Raw genomic sequence first — 16,443 nt, forward strand, 5'->3', positions numbered from 1 at the left:
AAAAATACAAAAAACTAGCCGGGCGCGGTGGCGGGCGCCTGTAGTCCTAGCTACTCAGGAGGCTGAGGCAGGAGAATGGCGTGAACCCAGGAGGCGGAGCTTGCAGTGAGCCGAGATCGCGCCACTGCACTCCAGCCTGGGCAACAGCGTGAGACTCCGTCTCAAAAAAAAAAAAAAAAAAAAAAAAAAAAAAAGAAAGGCATAAATGATGTCAGTTGAGCAATACCAGATACAGCAAATGGCTGCTGTGAAGACAAATGGAGCCCAAGTGGACTATGTCAAGAGAATCAAGTTTCCAGTTATCCAATGAACTTTTAAGTTTGTTTCTATTTGCACTGGAAGCTAGCAACTGCCTACAGCAATGCTCCAGGAGTTAGAAATAAAGGTTCCTGAGCTTGACAAACATTCTGCATGGTTATCAGAAACCTTATTGCTAATAAAGAATGTTGGCTTAAGTTGACAAAGTGAGGGTGTCCAGTGTTTTTTCATACTTGCTGCTGCACATTTTCTTAGCCCCTGCCTCCCAGCTCCTCCTAGGGATGGGTAAGGCCACTTGCTCCTCTTTCTTTACATTTTGAATAAGAAGGATTTAATATGGTTGACCTTTCAAACAAGTCTCTGGTATAGTAGGCCTTCACTACAGAAGTAATTAGTTGGAACTGTTACTGGTGGAAGTTGTCCTGGTTACTGGCAATGAATCCATAAGGGTCTACAGCAACCTCAGTTCTTGCTTCCTTAGAAGAAAGAATTCAACTGAGGGGCACTGCCCGCTCATGCCTGTCTAACTATCTGTAACAGAACTGGGTTGGATTATTGGAAATGGGTTGTAGAACATAAAGAACATAAATCCATAGGGACAGAAAGTAGATTAGTGGTTGCAAAGGGCTGGGGGTAGAGGAGAATGAAGAGTGACTGCTAATGGGTGCAGGTTTCTTTAGGGGTGATGAAAATGTTGTGGAATTAGATAGTGGTGACAGTTGCACAACTCTGTATATATACTAAAAACCACTGAATTGTACATTTTAAGCAGATGGGTTTCATGGTATGTGAATTATATCTCAATCAATCAATCAATAAATGAGAGCTGCTTCAATACCAGATGGAGCAGAGTAGTTTAGTAACATGAAAGTCTAGATGGCAGATATTTCAAGCAACAACTGCAAACTCGATTTGAGGGCAGGACTGGAGACTTTGAAGAAGGTTTTATGTGAGGCCAGAGGAACTGCAGTTTCTCTTTCCAGAATGGAGGAAAAGGTTGAAGGTTATTTTTCTGACATTTGAAGATTAGATTACACGAGTATAATAAGTTTATCGAGTTCAATATTTGACTTTGCATTTAGTCCAGGAGAAACTATTTATTGAAAGATTGGGTGGTTCTTATGAATGCTCTCGTGTATTTTAAAGGCTTTAAATGTCAATCTATTGAGAGTGGAGAAAGACGTCAGGATACATCTCCAGGCAAGAGCAGAAATTAGCGATCGTGGTGGGGAGATCTCTATTGAACACAGGCAGTCAAGCACGAAGGAAATAGAACTTAAGAGGGAGGAAGCAGCAGCTATAGCAGACTGGCCAACTCAAGCATCAAGATCTCCTTGTCCCTAGTGATTCTTGATCCCCACTATCCTTTCCTTAAGTGTTCAAACCAGGGAGGCAAGAAGTTCAAAGCCCTAGAACTTTGAGGCTGGAAGCTCAAAGGGTGTTCTAAAACGAGTGTCTGAATTAGTAGCCTAATATATGATGACATGGTTTGTCTTCTCAGATAAACAAGGCTGTTGTATTTTCCAACTTAGGGGAGACCCTGCCTACTCCTAGGAAGCAGACAGGACGGAAGTCTAACACACCTACTAGGTAGATTTGCATATGTCTCTGTCTAAGAGATTGAGCTCTCCCTAGGAGGGAACTCACCCAAAGGAAGAGGGGGCAGGGTGGCATGGAACTGGCATAGATTTGCTACTGAGTTTGGTCCCCATCTGGCCTTCCATGAACTTATATCTGGGCCCCAGGGAAAGAAGGGACAATGAGGAAAAATGGAAGGATACAATTTTCCTTGAAGCATTTGTGAGATGGAGGCAGCTTTAGCTGAGTGTAACACAAAAAGGGAGAGAGGCATTCTGTTTTCAGCTGAGCTAAACCAATCTTTAGGTCCAACATTTGTACTGCTATTTTGGGTATCTCCAGGCTCTGCCAGTTGGAAGTGGGCGGAAGCTATATATTGCATTCCCCACAACCTCACAATCAGATGGTATACACCAATCATTGTACGTCTCAGACTGGAATCTGCAATGTACAAGTCTCATTAGCAACTAGGTTCCCAAAGTCACACAACCAGTTTTGTGACCTCAGTGGTTTCCCACCTCTTTCCATCTATTGGCACCGATACACTGGATTCGTTCCCTAGGGCTGCAGTAACAAAGTAATGAAATCTTGATGGTTTAAAGCAACAGAAATTCATTCTCTCACAGTCTTGGCAGCTAGAAGTCTGACATCAAGGTGTCCGTGGGGCAAGGCTCCCTCTGAGACTCTGGGCAAAATCTTTCCTTGACTCTTTCGAGCTTCGAGTTGCTGCTGGCCATCCTTCACATTCCTTGGCTTGCAGCTCTATCACTCCAGTATCTGCTCTATCATCATGTGACATTCTTCTCTCGGTGTGGCTCTTCCCTTCTTATCAGGACACCAGTCATATTGGATCAAGGGCCCACCCTGTTCCAGTATAACTTCATCTTAACGCCATTCCATCTGTGAAGACCCTGTTTCCAAAAAAGGTCCCATTTGTACATGCCGGGGTCAGGATTTCAATATATATTTTGGGGGAGCCAATTCAACCCACATCATGCCAGAAAAGGTCACTCAAAAGCCAACATGGTAACGTCCCAACTATAGGACCAGGTGACGATGACGTATGTAAAGGGGGTCCAAGATCTAAGTGAAGCTTGCGAGTGTGGTGCTACCGGGCCTTCTGAGGCTTGTGTCCCAGTGATACAGGAGCAAAGCCCATAACTTGAACATCTCTGGTTCTACAAATGAAAAATAATATCTAACATCCCTCAGATAATTAACCTTCTAAGACTGAGGGTTTCTTAAAACTTTTGTGCCATGAACTCCTTTGGCACTCTGAGAAGCCTATGAATCTCTTCTCTGAAAAAGAAAAATGCATTTACTCTTTTATTGTCATCTTTTAAATTAAAATAAAATACATAGAATTGCAAAGGAAATCAATTATATTGAAACACACTTCTCAAAATATTCAAAAAATCAAATTAGAAAGAAACGAAATTGCTATAGTAATATATGTGCTTCATGATTATCCCTTGAAATAACAAGCTCTAGTGGAAAATCTAATAATTAGTGTCATTTGGGAGTGGTAAGTGTAAAAAATATTTGGAGATATCTGCAGCAACTGTGACACCAGTGAGAGTCCCTGGGACTCCTGCACAGTGGAGCTACTGCTCCTCTCCTACTGGGGTTTGCTGCCTACTTTTGTAATGAAAGGAAATGCAGTTTTTCAGTTTAAAGATAGTGAAACAAGTGTGTAATTTTTTCCATCCAGGTTGATGGATTCCTAAATTCCATCCTCAGACTCCGGGGAGGTCAGTGGACCTCATGTGAAGAATCCTCCAGTGGATATAGAAAGTAGATTCCTAATTAGGGAGCTTCGAAAGGTGACTTACAGCAGCAGGAGGAGGAAAAAGTTCATTCTACTACAGTGTCTACGCAGAATCATCTTAACGTAGGTTATATACCCTTTCAGGCATTTCTCTTCACAACAGAATTCTGGGAGATGAGGGCCATGCAGGCACCATGTGGGGGGCTGCAGAGGCAGAGGGTGGCCAGATGGGAGGAGTGGGGGTCTTGGAGAAGCTGTCGTATGATCAGCTGGAAGCAGAGCAGAAGTGGACCTAAGAAACAGTTGGGACGTGAAGATGATGGGATTAGAGCAGGAGAAATTAAGCTGTAGAAATGGCTAACCTCACCCAGTAACTAATTTGATGTGTTTGTAAACATTTGCAAGGTAGCCTGGCCACCCCTATAAAATGCCTGAAGAAATTCCTGCATTATTTGGTGGTTGGATAGAACCAATGAAATTTAGGTTATGTTAGAACGTTTCAGATGGGTTTCCTCTACAAACAGTACAAGCGTAAGTTGAAAACAAACCTGAAAATCAGTAATTACACTACCGCTGTTATTTCACTGTCTACTCAAGAACTTAAATTTCAGAATTTATCATCCCTGTTCAGTGATGATGCCCTCAGAGAAATGGATCTCTTTTTTTTAAGGAAAAAAACAAAACAAAACCAGGCCGGGCACAGTGCTCACCCCTGTAATCCCAGCACTTTGGGAGGCCGAGGCAGGCGGATCACCTGCGGTCAGGAGCTCAAGACCAGCCTGACCAACATGGTGAAACCCCATCTCTACTAAAAATACAAAATTAGCCAGGCGTGGTGGTGCCTGCCTGTAATCCCAGCTACTCGGGGGGCTGAGGCAGGAGAATAGCTTGAACCCGGGAGGCAGAGGTTAGGGTGAGACAAGATCGAGCCATTGCACTCCAGCCTGGGCAACAACAGCGAGACTCTGACTGAAATAAATAAATAAATAAATAAACAAACAAACAAACCTACCAGTAAAGAACCATTGTGAAACCCATTTTCTAATGCATACAATCTGTGGCATCCATTTAGAAATGTTCAAAATAGCCCTTTAGCACATCCTCGGTCGTCTTCTGCACCTATACAAATGTGATGGAGGTGGAGTATGTGGTAATGCTGGTCTTGGTGGGGTTGCTGGGAGTGGGGTGGAGACTGATGTTCAATCTTGTCTCTAAACTTCTCTTCTTGTTTTTCAACTGTGCCTGGCCCACAGTTGATATATTCCATGTGCCAGTGGCCTGCAAAAGAAAAAGTAAAGCTCCCAGCCTCTGTTTTAGGGAAGGCATGGCCATCCAATCATCTAGGCCTGAATAATCCACCTCCTTGGATCCCTCTTCTGAACGGCCATGCCTTGGAAAGGGGCCTGGGGTGGACATCAGGAGACCCAGGGCCTAATCAGAGCCCTGCTGAGGATGAGTTGTCTGACCTTGGAAAAGTCTTTTCATCTTTTGGGGTTTCAGCTTCCTCTCTACTAGATCTCCCAAGAACTTTCCAGTTCAAAAATTATTCTATGGTAGCACAACACTTAAAGGAAAAGCATTCTTGTGGCCCTCCAGTACTGGTTTTGATTATTTTAGTCAAAATGTTTCTTAAACATGTAAAGTTAAAACTCGATAATGGATTTCCTTATGTAAATAATTTTAGAGATTTCAGACAAGCAAAACAACAAATGCAGTAAAATTTTAACCAATATATACTATTAAATTTTAATTACTTTTCCTCATTGATAATTGACATTATCAATTCCATGTGATCAATAATACTGATTTTGCTGGACCCAAACTGCTGCTCACACTGGAATATGCTACAGAGAACTCCTCCACCACTGTGTTCCATGTGATGACTCAGGTCTCCCATCACTGTCTCCCTCTAAACCACTGTGAAGTTTTCTTCAAGCCCTGGCATCATTTGGCCTTAGCTTTGGAATAATGCACTGTTTATACTTTATTTTCTCCTTTGTTCCTTTCTCCTGCACCTGCAATTATTAAAGTAAAATTACAAGACACAAATGATGCTGTAATCAATGGCCATATCTACATATGGGTCCTCCAGATGACTTCAAAAGTGTTTACGCTAATATTTTTGTTAGGTTATCACTGAAATAAAAGCACAAGAATTTTAAGCCAGGCACAATGGCATCTGCCTGTAGTGCCAGCTACACAAGTGGATGGCTTGAGCCCAGGGGTTCAATACCAGCCTGGGTGACATAACAAGACCCCAAGCTCTAAGAAACAAAACAAACAAACAAGAATTTTAAAATTTTTCATAAATTCCTTGAAGATGTGTGCCTGGATCTTTGTGTGAGAAATGCTCCTTTATCATTACAGGGGCCTCAACGGAACCTTCCTCTAGTGCCCCCATCCCTCCTCCAAAGGAAGGACACAACACGTACGCAAGGCCTTCAGTTCTTCTCAAGTGTTTTTGGAGATCAGGGTGTAGAAATCAAGATTCAGTCTGTTTCTAAACGTCATCAAACTCAAGGTGACGTGCTCAGAAAACTTGTGCCCTCTCTTATAGAAATCCAATTCTCATTTCCTGCTTTCTGGGAGGAATTTAAGAAAATAGGTTGAAAAGATTCAAGTACCAAAGGCATATTACTTCAGTGAGACAAACACAGCCAGAGACTGACCTCTTGACCTCCAGATGGGCTGTTTCTTTTCTTTTTTGCAGGATGCTGCTATAGAAAAAGCTCATGAAATCCAAAGGCACAGAGACACGCTCATAACTGCATTATGAAGCGTATATAGTCCCAGGAGAGTGGATAGCCCTCTTAGCAGATTCAAATTCTACTCTCTCTAGAAACATGAAGTAGCAGCCTACTGCGTACAGGAAAGTCACCAGCAATGAGGTAAGCCTGACCTTCACAGTATAGCCCAAACCCTGAGATCTTGTGATCAGAATAATAGGAACATAGTGTTTTCACGATAAGGTGTGGGAAGGTAGAAATGGGTCATGACACAGAAGCCAACCACCACACAGGAAGCCCCCAGTCCCCTGGTGGCTCAGCAGGGTACAGTGGGTCCAGATGAAACTGTCAGGATCTGTGGGAGTTTGGCCACTTTGGTGGAACTTTAAAATTATTAATCCAATTTCGTGACATTTATAGAATTATTTAAATGATCAATTTCATAATGGGTGAACACATTAAGGATTGTTGTTTCTTCTTAAAGACTTGGCCATTTTGTTGTTATATAATGTTCATCTTTATTCCTGATAATTTTCCTTGCTCTGAAGTCAGCTCTGTCTGAAATTAATGTCACCACGCCAGTCTTAATAGGTTGAATCTTGTCCCCTTGTTACAGGAAAGGGCTCCCGATGCAGATCCCAAGAGAGGGTTCTTGGATCTCACACAAAAAAGAATTCAGGGCAAGTCTGCAGTGCAAAGTGAAAGCAAGTTTATTAAGAAAGTAATAAAAGGAAAGAAATAAAAGAATGGCTACTCCATAGACAGAGCAACCCTGAGGGCTGCTGGTTGCCCATTTTTATGGTTATTTCTTGATGATATGCTAAACAAAGGGTGGATTCTTCGTGTCTCCCCTTTTTAGAACATATAGGGTAACTTCCTGACATTGCCATGGCATTTGTGAACTGTCATGGCGCTGGTGGGAGTGTAGTAGTGAGGACGACCAGCGGTCACTCTTGTTGCCATCTTGGTTTTGGTAGGTTTTGGCCGGCTCCTTTACTGCAAACTGTTTTATCAGCAAGGTCTTTATGAACTGTATTTTGTGACGACCTCCTGTCTCATCCTGCGACTTAGAATGCCTTAACTGTCTAGGAATGCAGCCCAGTAGGGTTCAGCCTCATTTTACCCAGCTCCTGTTTCAGATGGAGTTGCTCTGGTTCACACACCTCTGACATTTCCCCTCACCCTTTTATAAGAGAACCCTTAATCCTAAGGCTTGCAGAGGGATGAAGTTCCATCTTCTGTAACTTCTTCATGCTGAATAGGGGCAATGATATTCCTGCCTAACTGTGAGGGTCTCTTGCATTCAGAGTAGAGGAGCTCAGTCAGAAAGCCTTAGCATGGTAAGGTCCATTTATAACTTTTGAGTTTCAACAAAAGGTGATATTTGGAAGATTAATAAGTGTTTAATTTAAGAAAACATTCAGTAAGCTTGTCCTGTATTCCTATACAAAGAGTGTAACAGCAATATAGTCCACAAGAGTAAAGCAAAATAAGTAAAGTTATTCCAAGTAAATGAAATTAGAAGGCTTTTCATGAATTGGGCAACTGTTGGAACTAAGCTGATGTGGGGTTGATAGCTGATTGTAATGTGCCCAGAATTAGAATACTGATCCAGATTTTTACATTATCCATCCCTCTTGCTTCTTCTGAGCAGCAGTTAGACATCACTGGTTGGTTCACAGATATATGCAGGGTTAGACTAAATTGCAGAAACAAACTTAAAAACAACTGATAAGACTAGAATCTAATAACAAGTTTTTGAAACGTAATAGTTCTCTCTCCAGTTTCCTATTTTTACGAAAGACAAATCAATGGTAAGACCGATTTGCTTTATTATACTTGGCCTGATTATTTGTATAAAGTACAGCAAGAATAATGATTTTTCACATAAGCTGTTTTTAAATTGGCTTTGATGGAACTCTGTTCCATAGAAGGAATTTCAGATAAGACTTTTTTTTTTTTTTTAATTAAGACAGCATCTCGCTCTGTCACCCAGACTGGAGTGCAGTGGCACTATCTCGGCTCACCACAACCTCCACCTCCTGGGTTCAAGTGATTCTCCTGTTTCAGCCTCCCAGGTTGCTGGAATTAAGGCCCTGCCACCATGCCTAGCTAATTTTTTTTTCTATGTTTTCAGTAGAGACAGGGTTTCACCATATTGGCCAGGCTGGGCTTGAACTCCTTACCTCCAGCGATCTGCCCACCTCAGCCTCTCAAACTGCTGGGATTACAGGTGTAAGCCACTGTGCTCTGCCTCAGATAAGAGTTTTTTAAAGCCAAGCCCAGCCATGGGTTTGTACCCGCAAATACCTATGAGTTGGGTAAATTGTTATCCTCTTGAGGTCCCAAGATAACTTGGGGCTCCTGGACCTGTCAGAAAGTGACATTCTTTACTCACCACAGGTCAGAAATCCTGCACAGGGACTGTTGTAGGCAAGGTATGAGGTCAGTTCTCCAGGGGACTTTTCTTGGCTCTATAAGTTAGGTTTAATTCCCTAAAGGAAGCCACACTATTCCAGTCAAAGCCTTGGCAAAATAACCAATTTCTCCAATTGTGTCCTGTTACAAAAGAAAACGGATCTTTATTGCACCTGTGCAAATAACTATATTGCCATAAATTAAGAATACTTACAAATAGTTTCCACATTTTAGTAAAATCAGGTAGATAGAAATAAATATGCTCCAAATTTTGTTCATAGTACACTCAACTGTTAAAAGCTGTAAATAGCTCAAAAGAAAAGTTTCCTTGACTCTGAAAAAAAAAAAAAAGGATCAGCAATGTTTTAAGCAAAGTTAAAAAGATTAGACTTCTTCAGTTTAGTCCATATAGTTAACTCCTGTTTGATAGTTATGAATATTTCAGTTCTCCATGAGAGTTCTGAAAGTTTTTTCCTTTTTTCTCATGACACAATCTCCAAAGTTATCAGAAAACCTGCATTTAAGAACACCTATTAGAGTTCTATAATTGATTATAAATCACCTTTTAAGGAGAATTAAAACAAGATAACAATTGGGCCAGGCATGGTGGCTCATGCCTGTAATCCCAGCACTTTGGGAGGCCGAGGCAGGTGGATCACCTGAGGTCAGGAGTTCAAGACCAGCCTGACTACCATGGCAAAACTCCATCTCTACTAAAAATACAAAAATTAGCTGAGCATGATGGTGGGTGTCTGTAATCCCAGCTACTCAGGAGGCTGAGGCAGGAGAATCACTTGAACCCAGAAGGCAGAGGTTGCAGTGAGCTGAGATAGCACCATTCATTGTGCTCCAGCCTGAGCAACAAGAGAGAAACGTCATCTCAAAACAAACAAACAAAAAACCAGGTAACAATTGTATGTGGCTGACAAAATGTTTTAGGGGACCACAGTCAAAGAAACAATTGACAAGGAAATTTGTTACCTCCAGGGCATACAATGATTTTATGTAACAATTATCATTATTACTGATAATGTTCACTAAGTCATATCAAAATTATAGGAGTTTCCCATGATTTTGGAATTTATATACCAATAACATATTTATACAAATATAGCCCAAAGAAAACCAAACACCATTTTATATTTGATAATGCTTCCTGTATGATTTTTGTACCAAATAAGCCAAATGTCACTGTTGCATTAGTGCATTATTGATGTCAAACCCAATTCTTACTAAAACCTTATAAATATATATATAGCTATCCAATCTTAATCAGTTTGACCATAAGGTAAGATTCTTATAAACCTTTTATAACCCTTTACAAGTTTTTGTTAAGTAGCAGATCATAAGCAGGTTTTTGCTCTAAGAAAAATCTGTTGTGCTTTTATTCCAATGTTTAATTTATAGAAAAACTGAGTAATACTCCTTTAATTTAGCCAATGTCCACACACAGAATCTCTTTTACAATTAATTTTCTACAAACCTTACACAATTGTTCAAACCTTTAGCTTTATTCTAACTTAAAATAATTCTTTAACCCTTTAGGCAAAAAGAAGCACATTCTCATGCCTATTTGTAATCCTTCACCAAAAACACATTTTACTTTCTTTTTTTTTTTTTTTTTTTTTATTTGTTTTGTTTTTTGTTTTTTGTTTTTTGAGACGGAGTCTCGCTCTGCCGCCCAGGCTGGAGTGCAGTGGCCGGATCTCAGCTCACTGCAAGCTCCGCCTCCCGGGTTTACGCCATTCTCCTGCCTCAGCCTCCCCAGTAGCTGGGACTACAGGCGCCCGCCACCTCGCCCGGCTAGTTTTTTGTATTTTTTTAGTAGAGACGGGGTTTCACCATGTTAGCCAGGATGGTCTCGATCTCCCGACCTTGTGATCCGCCCGTCTCGGCCTCCCAAAGTGCTGGGATTACAGGCTTGAGCCACCGCGCCCGGCCTACTTTCTTTACACACCTTGCAAGTAAAAATTTTTTTAGTAGTTTTAGGTACATATTATAATGTTAACTTTTAGCAACTTTTGTTTTTGGTGAAAAACTTGGTAAGTTCAGGATTTTAATTACGTGCTACAGGTGGTGCCTAGCCTAGTACACACCAGACAGAGGTGTAGATAAGAGCTGACTCTCCAGCATAGCTAGGGTGCATGGCTAACTCCACATGTCCCCAGGCCTTACCTAGCTATAAAGCAGGCAAGTTGTACAGTAAGAGTCATAGTGGCATTTTATGAAGCATTTACAAGACTTAACAACCTTTGAATTGTACAACATTTCTTGCATAAATTCCCCTTCACAAATCCTTTCATGACTTACACAGACCATCTGAGATATTATTGGACTTTCTGACTTGCCCTAAACATCCCTCCTTTTAGACAACCAGTCATTTTACTTTAGGACAAGAATTTACCATAGAAGACTCCCTTCTTATATAAAATCCCTTTCTTTATAATCTTCTTTGTATCGCAAGGGGGCATGGCTAATTCCACATGTCCCCAGGCCTTCTCTAGAATCTAATGGCTTTAAGGTAGGTAAATTGAACAATTTTGGGCAAGTTAAAGAAGCAGTTTATGACCTTAAAGCCTTTAGCGAACTTAATTTCTGACCTGCATAATTTAGACTAAATGTTTTTATTTTATCAATCATTTTAAAAGCTGTTATTTCCCAAAGATTATTAAAGTTACATCAACTAAAAGGCATTACAGCTTTTATTTTGCTTTTAAAATATTTAAGTGCTTATTTTGTTTTAGCCAATTAATTAGACTCTTTTATATAAACATTACACACAACACATATATAGCTACACAGAAAGACAGAAGAAGATTACTATAGTAGTTGTAAGATTTTTCATTTGCCAGTTTTTAAGTTTCTTAATTGGATTACTGGCTTTAGGGTGGAGCACTTAGAAGAACAGGGCCAAGAAAGGAGTCTCTGGTGCCTTCTGTTTTTCCCAAGGAGTCCAGGCTGTTAGAGCTTAAATATCCACTTTTAATTAAACTGATTTTAACCATAGTATTCTATAATAAAGTCCTTTTAGAATTTCTTATGCCAAACGGCTGATATTTCTGACTTTTGAACTTTACCAAAGGTAACCTCCCAGGTGCTTAGAGAAAGGAAAATTTAAGACAGTCCACAGAGGAGAAGAGAATAGACAAGGTCATGCAGGTATTAAGCCAGAAATGACTTACTTCCTAGGTGGGGAATTGAACCTGGACCGCTACCGTGAAAGAGCAAAACCTTAGCAACAGAGCTATAGCATGGGACAGCCCTTACTTCCTTTCCCAGAAGGAGTCTAGAGTAGTTAATTTTGAGCTTGCAAAGGCTTTTAACTATTTAATATGATATATAGAGCTAACTATAACATGAACCCTAAAATTTCTGTTCCCTGGAAGGCAGAGACCAAGAGAAAGTACTGCTATGTGGTTAAAAGGTCAAGCAAGCTCCCAAGTACATAAAACAAGGTGGAAACTTCATCCAGTTTGTTTGTTTCTGGGACCTGCAGCCAAGTTTGTTACTGACCAGCTCGCTGAGTTGTCTTGAAAAGCGGGCTTACAGGTGTTCTAAGCCCATGTTTTATCCTAAAATTCCCCTCAGCACAGAAAAACGAATTCATAGCACAAAATACACCAGTTTAAGACTAGCCTTAGAATTTTTTTGCATTAATCCAAACAGAAGAGTTTTTTTTGTTTGTTTGTTTGTTGTTGTTTGTTTGTTTGTTTGTTTGTTTGTTTTTAACCATTCATTCAGTTGTTTGCACAGAGAGAAGTCAGAAATCTGACTGGTAAGACATTTTTACCCTTTTGCCAGCATGCCAAGCTTCTGAGTTCTCCTTCTCTGAGCAGTCCTAGTGATCCAGCTTGTGGCACCATCACCCTGGGGCCAAGCCACATTATAAAGGACAATTTTTTTTTTCATTCTAGCCAGAGCAAAATACATGTGATGAAACACAGACGTTAGCCACTCTGCTTAGCACCCAATATCAAACTGGCAAGTCTTAAATTTTCCCCCAGATGAGCCCTGTCATATTTCATCCAGCGTCTGACTTGGAGTATCAACACATGGTCTCTGGGCAAGATGGTCACCCTGAGGAGCAGAAAATCTAGGAAAGGAAAAGTAGAGAAGGAAAGTATTGCCTGTGGCAGGGTGGGGAAGGTGAAGAGCTCAGGGAGGCCAGAGAAAACACTCATTGCGGCCGACAATGAAAAATTCAAGGCCGGGCACGGTGGCTCAGACCTGTAATCCCAGCACTTTGAGAGGCCGAGGCAGGCGATCACCTGAGATTGGGAGTTCAAGACCAGCCTGACCAACAGGGAGAAACCCTGTCTCCACTAAAAAAAAAAAGCAATTATCCAGGCATGGTGGCACATGCCTGTAATCCCAGCTACTCGGGAGACTGAGGCAGGAGAATTGCTTGAACCCAGGAGGCAGAGGTTGTGGTGAGCCGAGATCACGCCATTGCACCCCAGCCTAGGCAAGAAGAGCAAAACTCTGTCAAAAAAAGAAAGAGGAGAGAGAGGGAGAGGGAGACGGGAGGAGAGAGAGAGAGAGGAGAGAAAGAAAGAAAGAAAGGAAGGAAGGAAGGAAGGAAGGAAGGAAGGAAGGAAGGAAGGAAGGAAGGAAGGAAGGAAGGAAGGAAAAGAAAGAAAGAAAAAAGAAAAGTTCAGGTGGCCGCTTGTCAGTAGCAAAGGGACCTTTTCCAGTAGTCCCATCAGCTCTTAAGTTTCCCCTTTTAGGGAGGAAAAAGCTCCCCATGTCCCATGATCCTGTACATGCCTAATCCTGTCACCCACAGCCATCAGCAAAGAGTGCAAGGCAGATTAATCCAAAGAGAATAGCAGTTAACATCCCATAGTACCAAACCTGCTTTTAGCCGAGAAGGACATATATACTGAGAGGGGCCTCTAACTCCCTCAATCTTAGACGGGTCTCTAACCCTCCTAAATTGGGCCTCTAACCCAAGGTCGGTCAAGCATCCTTGCCTTTTACTAAGAGTGACCTCTAACCCACTCTGTCTTAGGAGAGACGGTAACTCCCGTCGTTGGGCCTCTAACCCAATCCCACTCCTTTTTTTTTTTTTTCTTTTTTTTTGGGGGGGGGACGGAGTCTCGCTGTGTCGCCCAGGCTGGAGTGCGGTGGCACGATCTTGGCTCACTGCAAGCTCCGCCTCCCGGGTTCACGCCATTCTCCTGCCTCAGCCTTCCAAGTAGCTGGGACTACAGGCGCCGCCACCACACCCGGCTACTTTTTTGTATTTTTAGTAGAGACGGGGTTTCACCGTGTTAGCCAGGGTGGTCTCAATCTCCTGACCTCGTGATCCACCCGCCTTGGCCTCCCAAAGTGCTGGGATTACAGGCTTGAGCCACCATGCCCGGCCCCCAATCCCATTCTTTACCCAGGTACCACACCACTTACCCAAAGTGGTCCAATCACTTTACTTTTACCCAGGTACCCCACCAATTACCCAAAGTTGTCCCATCAGTGCTGCAGTCTATTTCCTTTGGTTTGCGGGGGAGGGGTTCCTCAGTATTGTCCCTTTTGTGGCTCACAAGAAAAATGTTACCGAACCCCACCGTTTACCCAGAGCTAGCCTTTGGGTCAGGGGTGCCCGCAGTAAAATCACTGCCGTGGTTGCCACAAATATGTTACAGGACCCAGCACTTACCCAAAGGTAGCCGTTGGGGCAGGGTTTCTGCACTATAAATCCCTTCTGTGGTCACCAGAAATATGTTACAGGAAAGGGGTCCGATCCAGACCCCAAGAGAGGGTTCTTGGATCTCACACAAGAAGGAATTCAGGGCGAGTCTTCAGTGCAAAATGAAAGCAAGTTTATTAAGAAAGTAAAGGAATAAAAGAATGGCTACGCCATAGACAGAGCAGCCCCGAGGGCTGCTGGTTGCCCATTTTTATGGTTATTTCTTGATGATATGCTAAACAAGGGGTGGATTATTCATGCCTCCCCTTTTTAGACCATATGGGGTAACTTCCTGATGCTGCCATGGCATTTGTAAACTGTCATGGTGCTGGTGGGAGGGTAGCAATGAGGACGAGCAGAGGTTACTCTCATCGCCATTTCGGTTTTGGTGGGATTTGGCCGGCTCCTTTACTGCAACCTGTTTTATCAGCAAGGTCCTTATGACCTGTATTTTGTGCTGACCTCCTGTCTCATCCTGTGACTTAGAATGCCTTCACCATCTGGGAATGCTGCCCAGTAGATCTCAGCCTCATTTTACCCAGCTCCTGTTTCAGGTGGAGTTGCTCGGTTCATACACCTCTGACACCCTCAAATGATACTGAAGTCCTAACCCCAGTATCTCAGAATTCTACCTTACTGGGAAATAGCGTTGTTGCAGATACAATTAATTAAGTTATGACAGCCCTGGAATAGAGTCCCTAATTCAATATGACTTGATGTCCTTATATAAAAGGGAAATTTGGAGACAGACACGTACACAGGGAGAATATCATGGGAAGACTGGAGTTATCCTGCCACCAGCCAAGGCCCTACCAGAAGGTAGGAGACAGTCCTGGAACAGAGCCCTTCCTAATGCCTTCAGAGGGGTGGCCCTCGTAAAGCCTGAATCTTTGAGCAAGGCCTCCACAACTCTAGGAGAACTGTAAATTCCTGTTGTTTAAGCCACCTTGCCCTAGCTTATGGTATTTTATTATAGTGGCCCTAGCAAACTAATCGATCCAGGTTTCTTTTGATTAGTGTTTAACATGGTAGATCTCGGGGCTATGGCTGCTACTGATTTTTTGCTTTTTGTTTTTCTCCCTGCTTTTTATTTCTCTGTTTTCCTTTTTCCTTACTTCCTTTGGGTTACTTGAACATCTTTTAGAACTCCATTTTGATTTATCTACACCTTTTAAAAGTGTATGTCAGGCCCCTGAGCCCAAGCCCCTGTATACATCCAGATGGCCTGAAGCAACTGAAGAATCACAAAATAAGTGAAAATGGCCAGTTCCTGACTTAACTGATGACATTACCTTGTGAAATTCCTTCTCCTGGCTCAGGAGCTCCCCACCAAGCACCTTGTGACCCCCACCCCTGCCCTCAAGAGAACAACCCCCTTTGACTGTAATTTTCCACTACCCACTCAAATCCTATAAAACTGCCCCACCCCTAGCTCCCTTTGCTGATTCTCTTTTCAGACTCAGCCCACCCACACCCAGGTGATTAAAACGCTTTGTTGCTCACACAAAGCCTGTTGGTGGTTTCTTCACACCGACAGATAAGCATGACATTTAGGTGCCGAAGATCCAGGACAGGGGGACTCCTTGGGGAGAGCTGTCCCCTGTCCTTGCCCTCACTCTGTGAGGAGATCCCCCTACTGTCAGGCCTCTGAGCCCAAGCTAAGCCTCATATCCCCTGTGACCTGCACTTATACATCCAGATGGCCTGAAACAACTGAAGATCCACGAAAGAAGTGAAAATAGCCAGGTCCTGCCTTAACTAATGACATTTCACCATTGTGATTTGTTCCTGCCCCATCCTAATTGATCAATTGACTTTGTGACAATACACCCTCTCCACCCTTGCAATAATGTACTTTGTGATATTCCCCCACCCCTGTGAATGTACTTTGTACAATATACCCTCCCCACCCCTAAGAAGGTACTTTGTAATATTCTCCCCACCCTTGAGAATGTAGTTTATAAGATCTACCCCCTGCCCACAAAACATTGCTCCTAACTCCACCACCT

General features: G+C 42.4%; 2 long non-coding RNA genes across 3 annotated transcripts in view; one reads left to right on the top strand and one right to left on the bottom strand.

Moving 5' to 3' along the window:
- The window catches only part of LOC105490065 (uncharacterized), a 101,548-nt gene that overhangs the window by 30,592 nt on the left and 54,513 nt on the right, over window positions 1–16,443 (top strand). Inside the window, exons 2-3 of one of the 2 annotated variants that reach the window (XR_011612125.1) lie at window positions 3,548–3,727; window positions 6,315–6,492. This is a non-coding gene — a long non-coding RNA (uncharacterized lncRNA). The remainder of the gene's footprint in view (window positions 1–3,547; window positions 3,728–6,314; window positions 6,493–16,443) is intronic. The other variant, XR_011612124.1, reaches the window with a different exon arrangement.
- LOC105490066 (uncharacterized) overlaps window positions 3,722–16,443 on the bottom strand; it is a 62,870-nt gene continuing 50,148 nt past the window's right edge. Inside the window, exons 3-5 of the long non-coding RNA XR_011612123.1 lie at window positions 8,729–9,082; window positions 4,617–4,882; window positions 3,722–3,896 (exon numbers count right to left, since the gene is read on the bottom strand). This is a non-coding gene — a long non-coding RNA (uncharacterized lncRNA). The remainder of the gene's footprint in view (window positions 3,897–4,616; window positions 4,883–8,728; window positions 9,083–16,443) is intronic.

This window comes from Macaca nemestrina, chromosome 13, assembly GCF_043159975.1.
Source record: "Macaca nemestrina isolate mMacNem1 chromosome 13, mMacNem.hap1, whole genome shotgun sequence".
NCBI classification, from domain to species: Eukaryota; Metazoa; Chordata; class Mammalia; order Primates; family Cercopithecidae; genus Macaca; species Macaca nemestrina.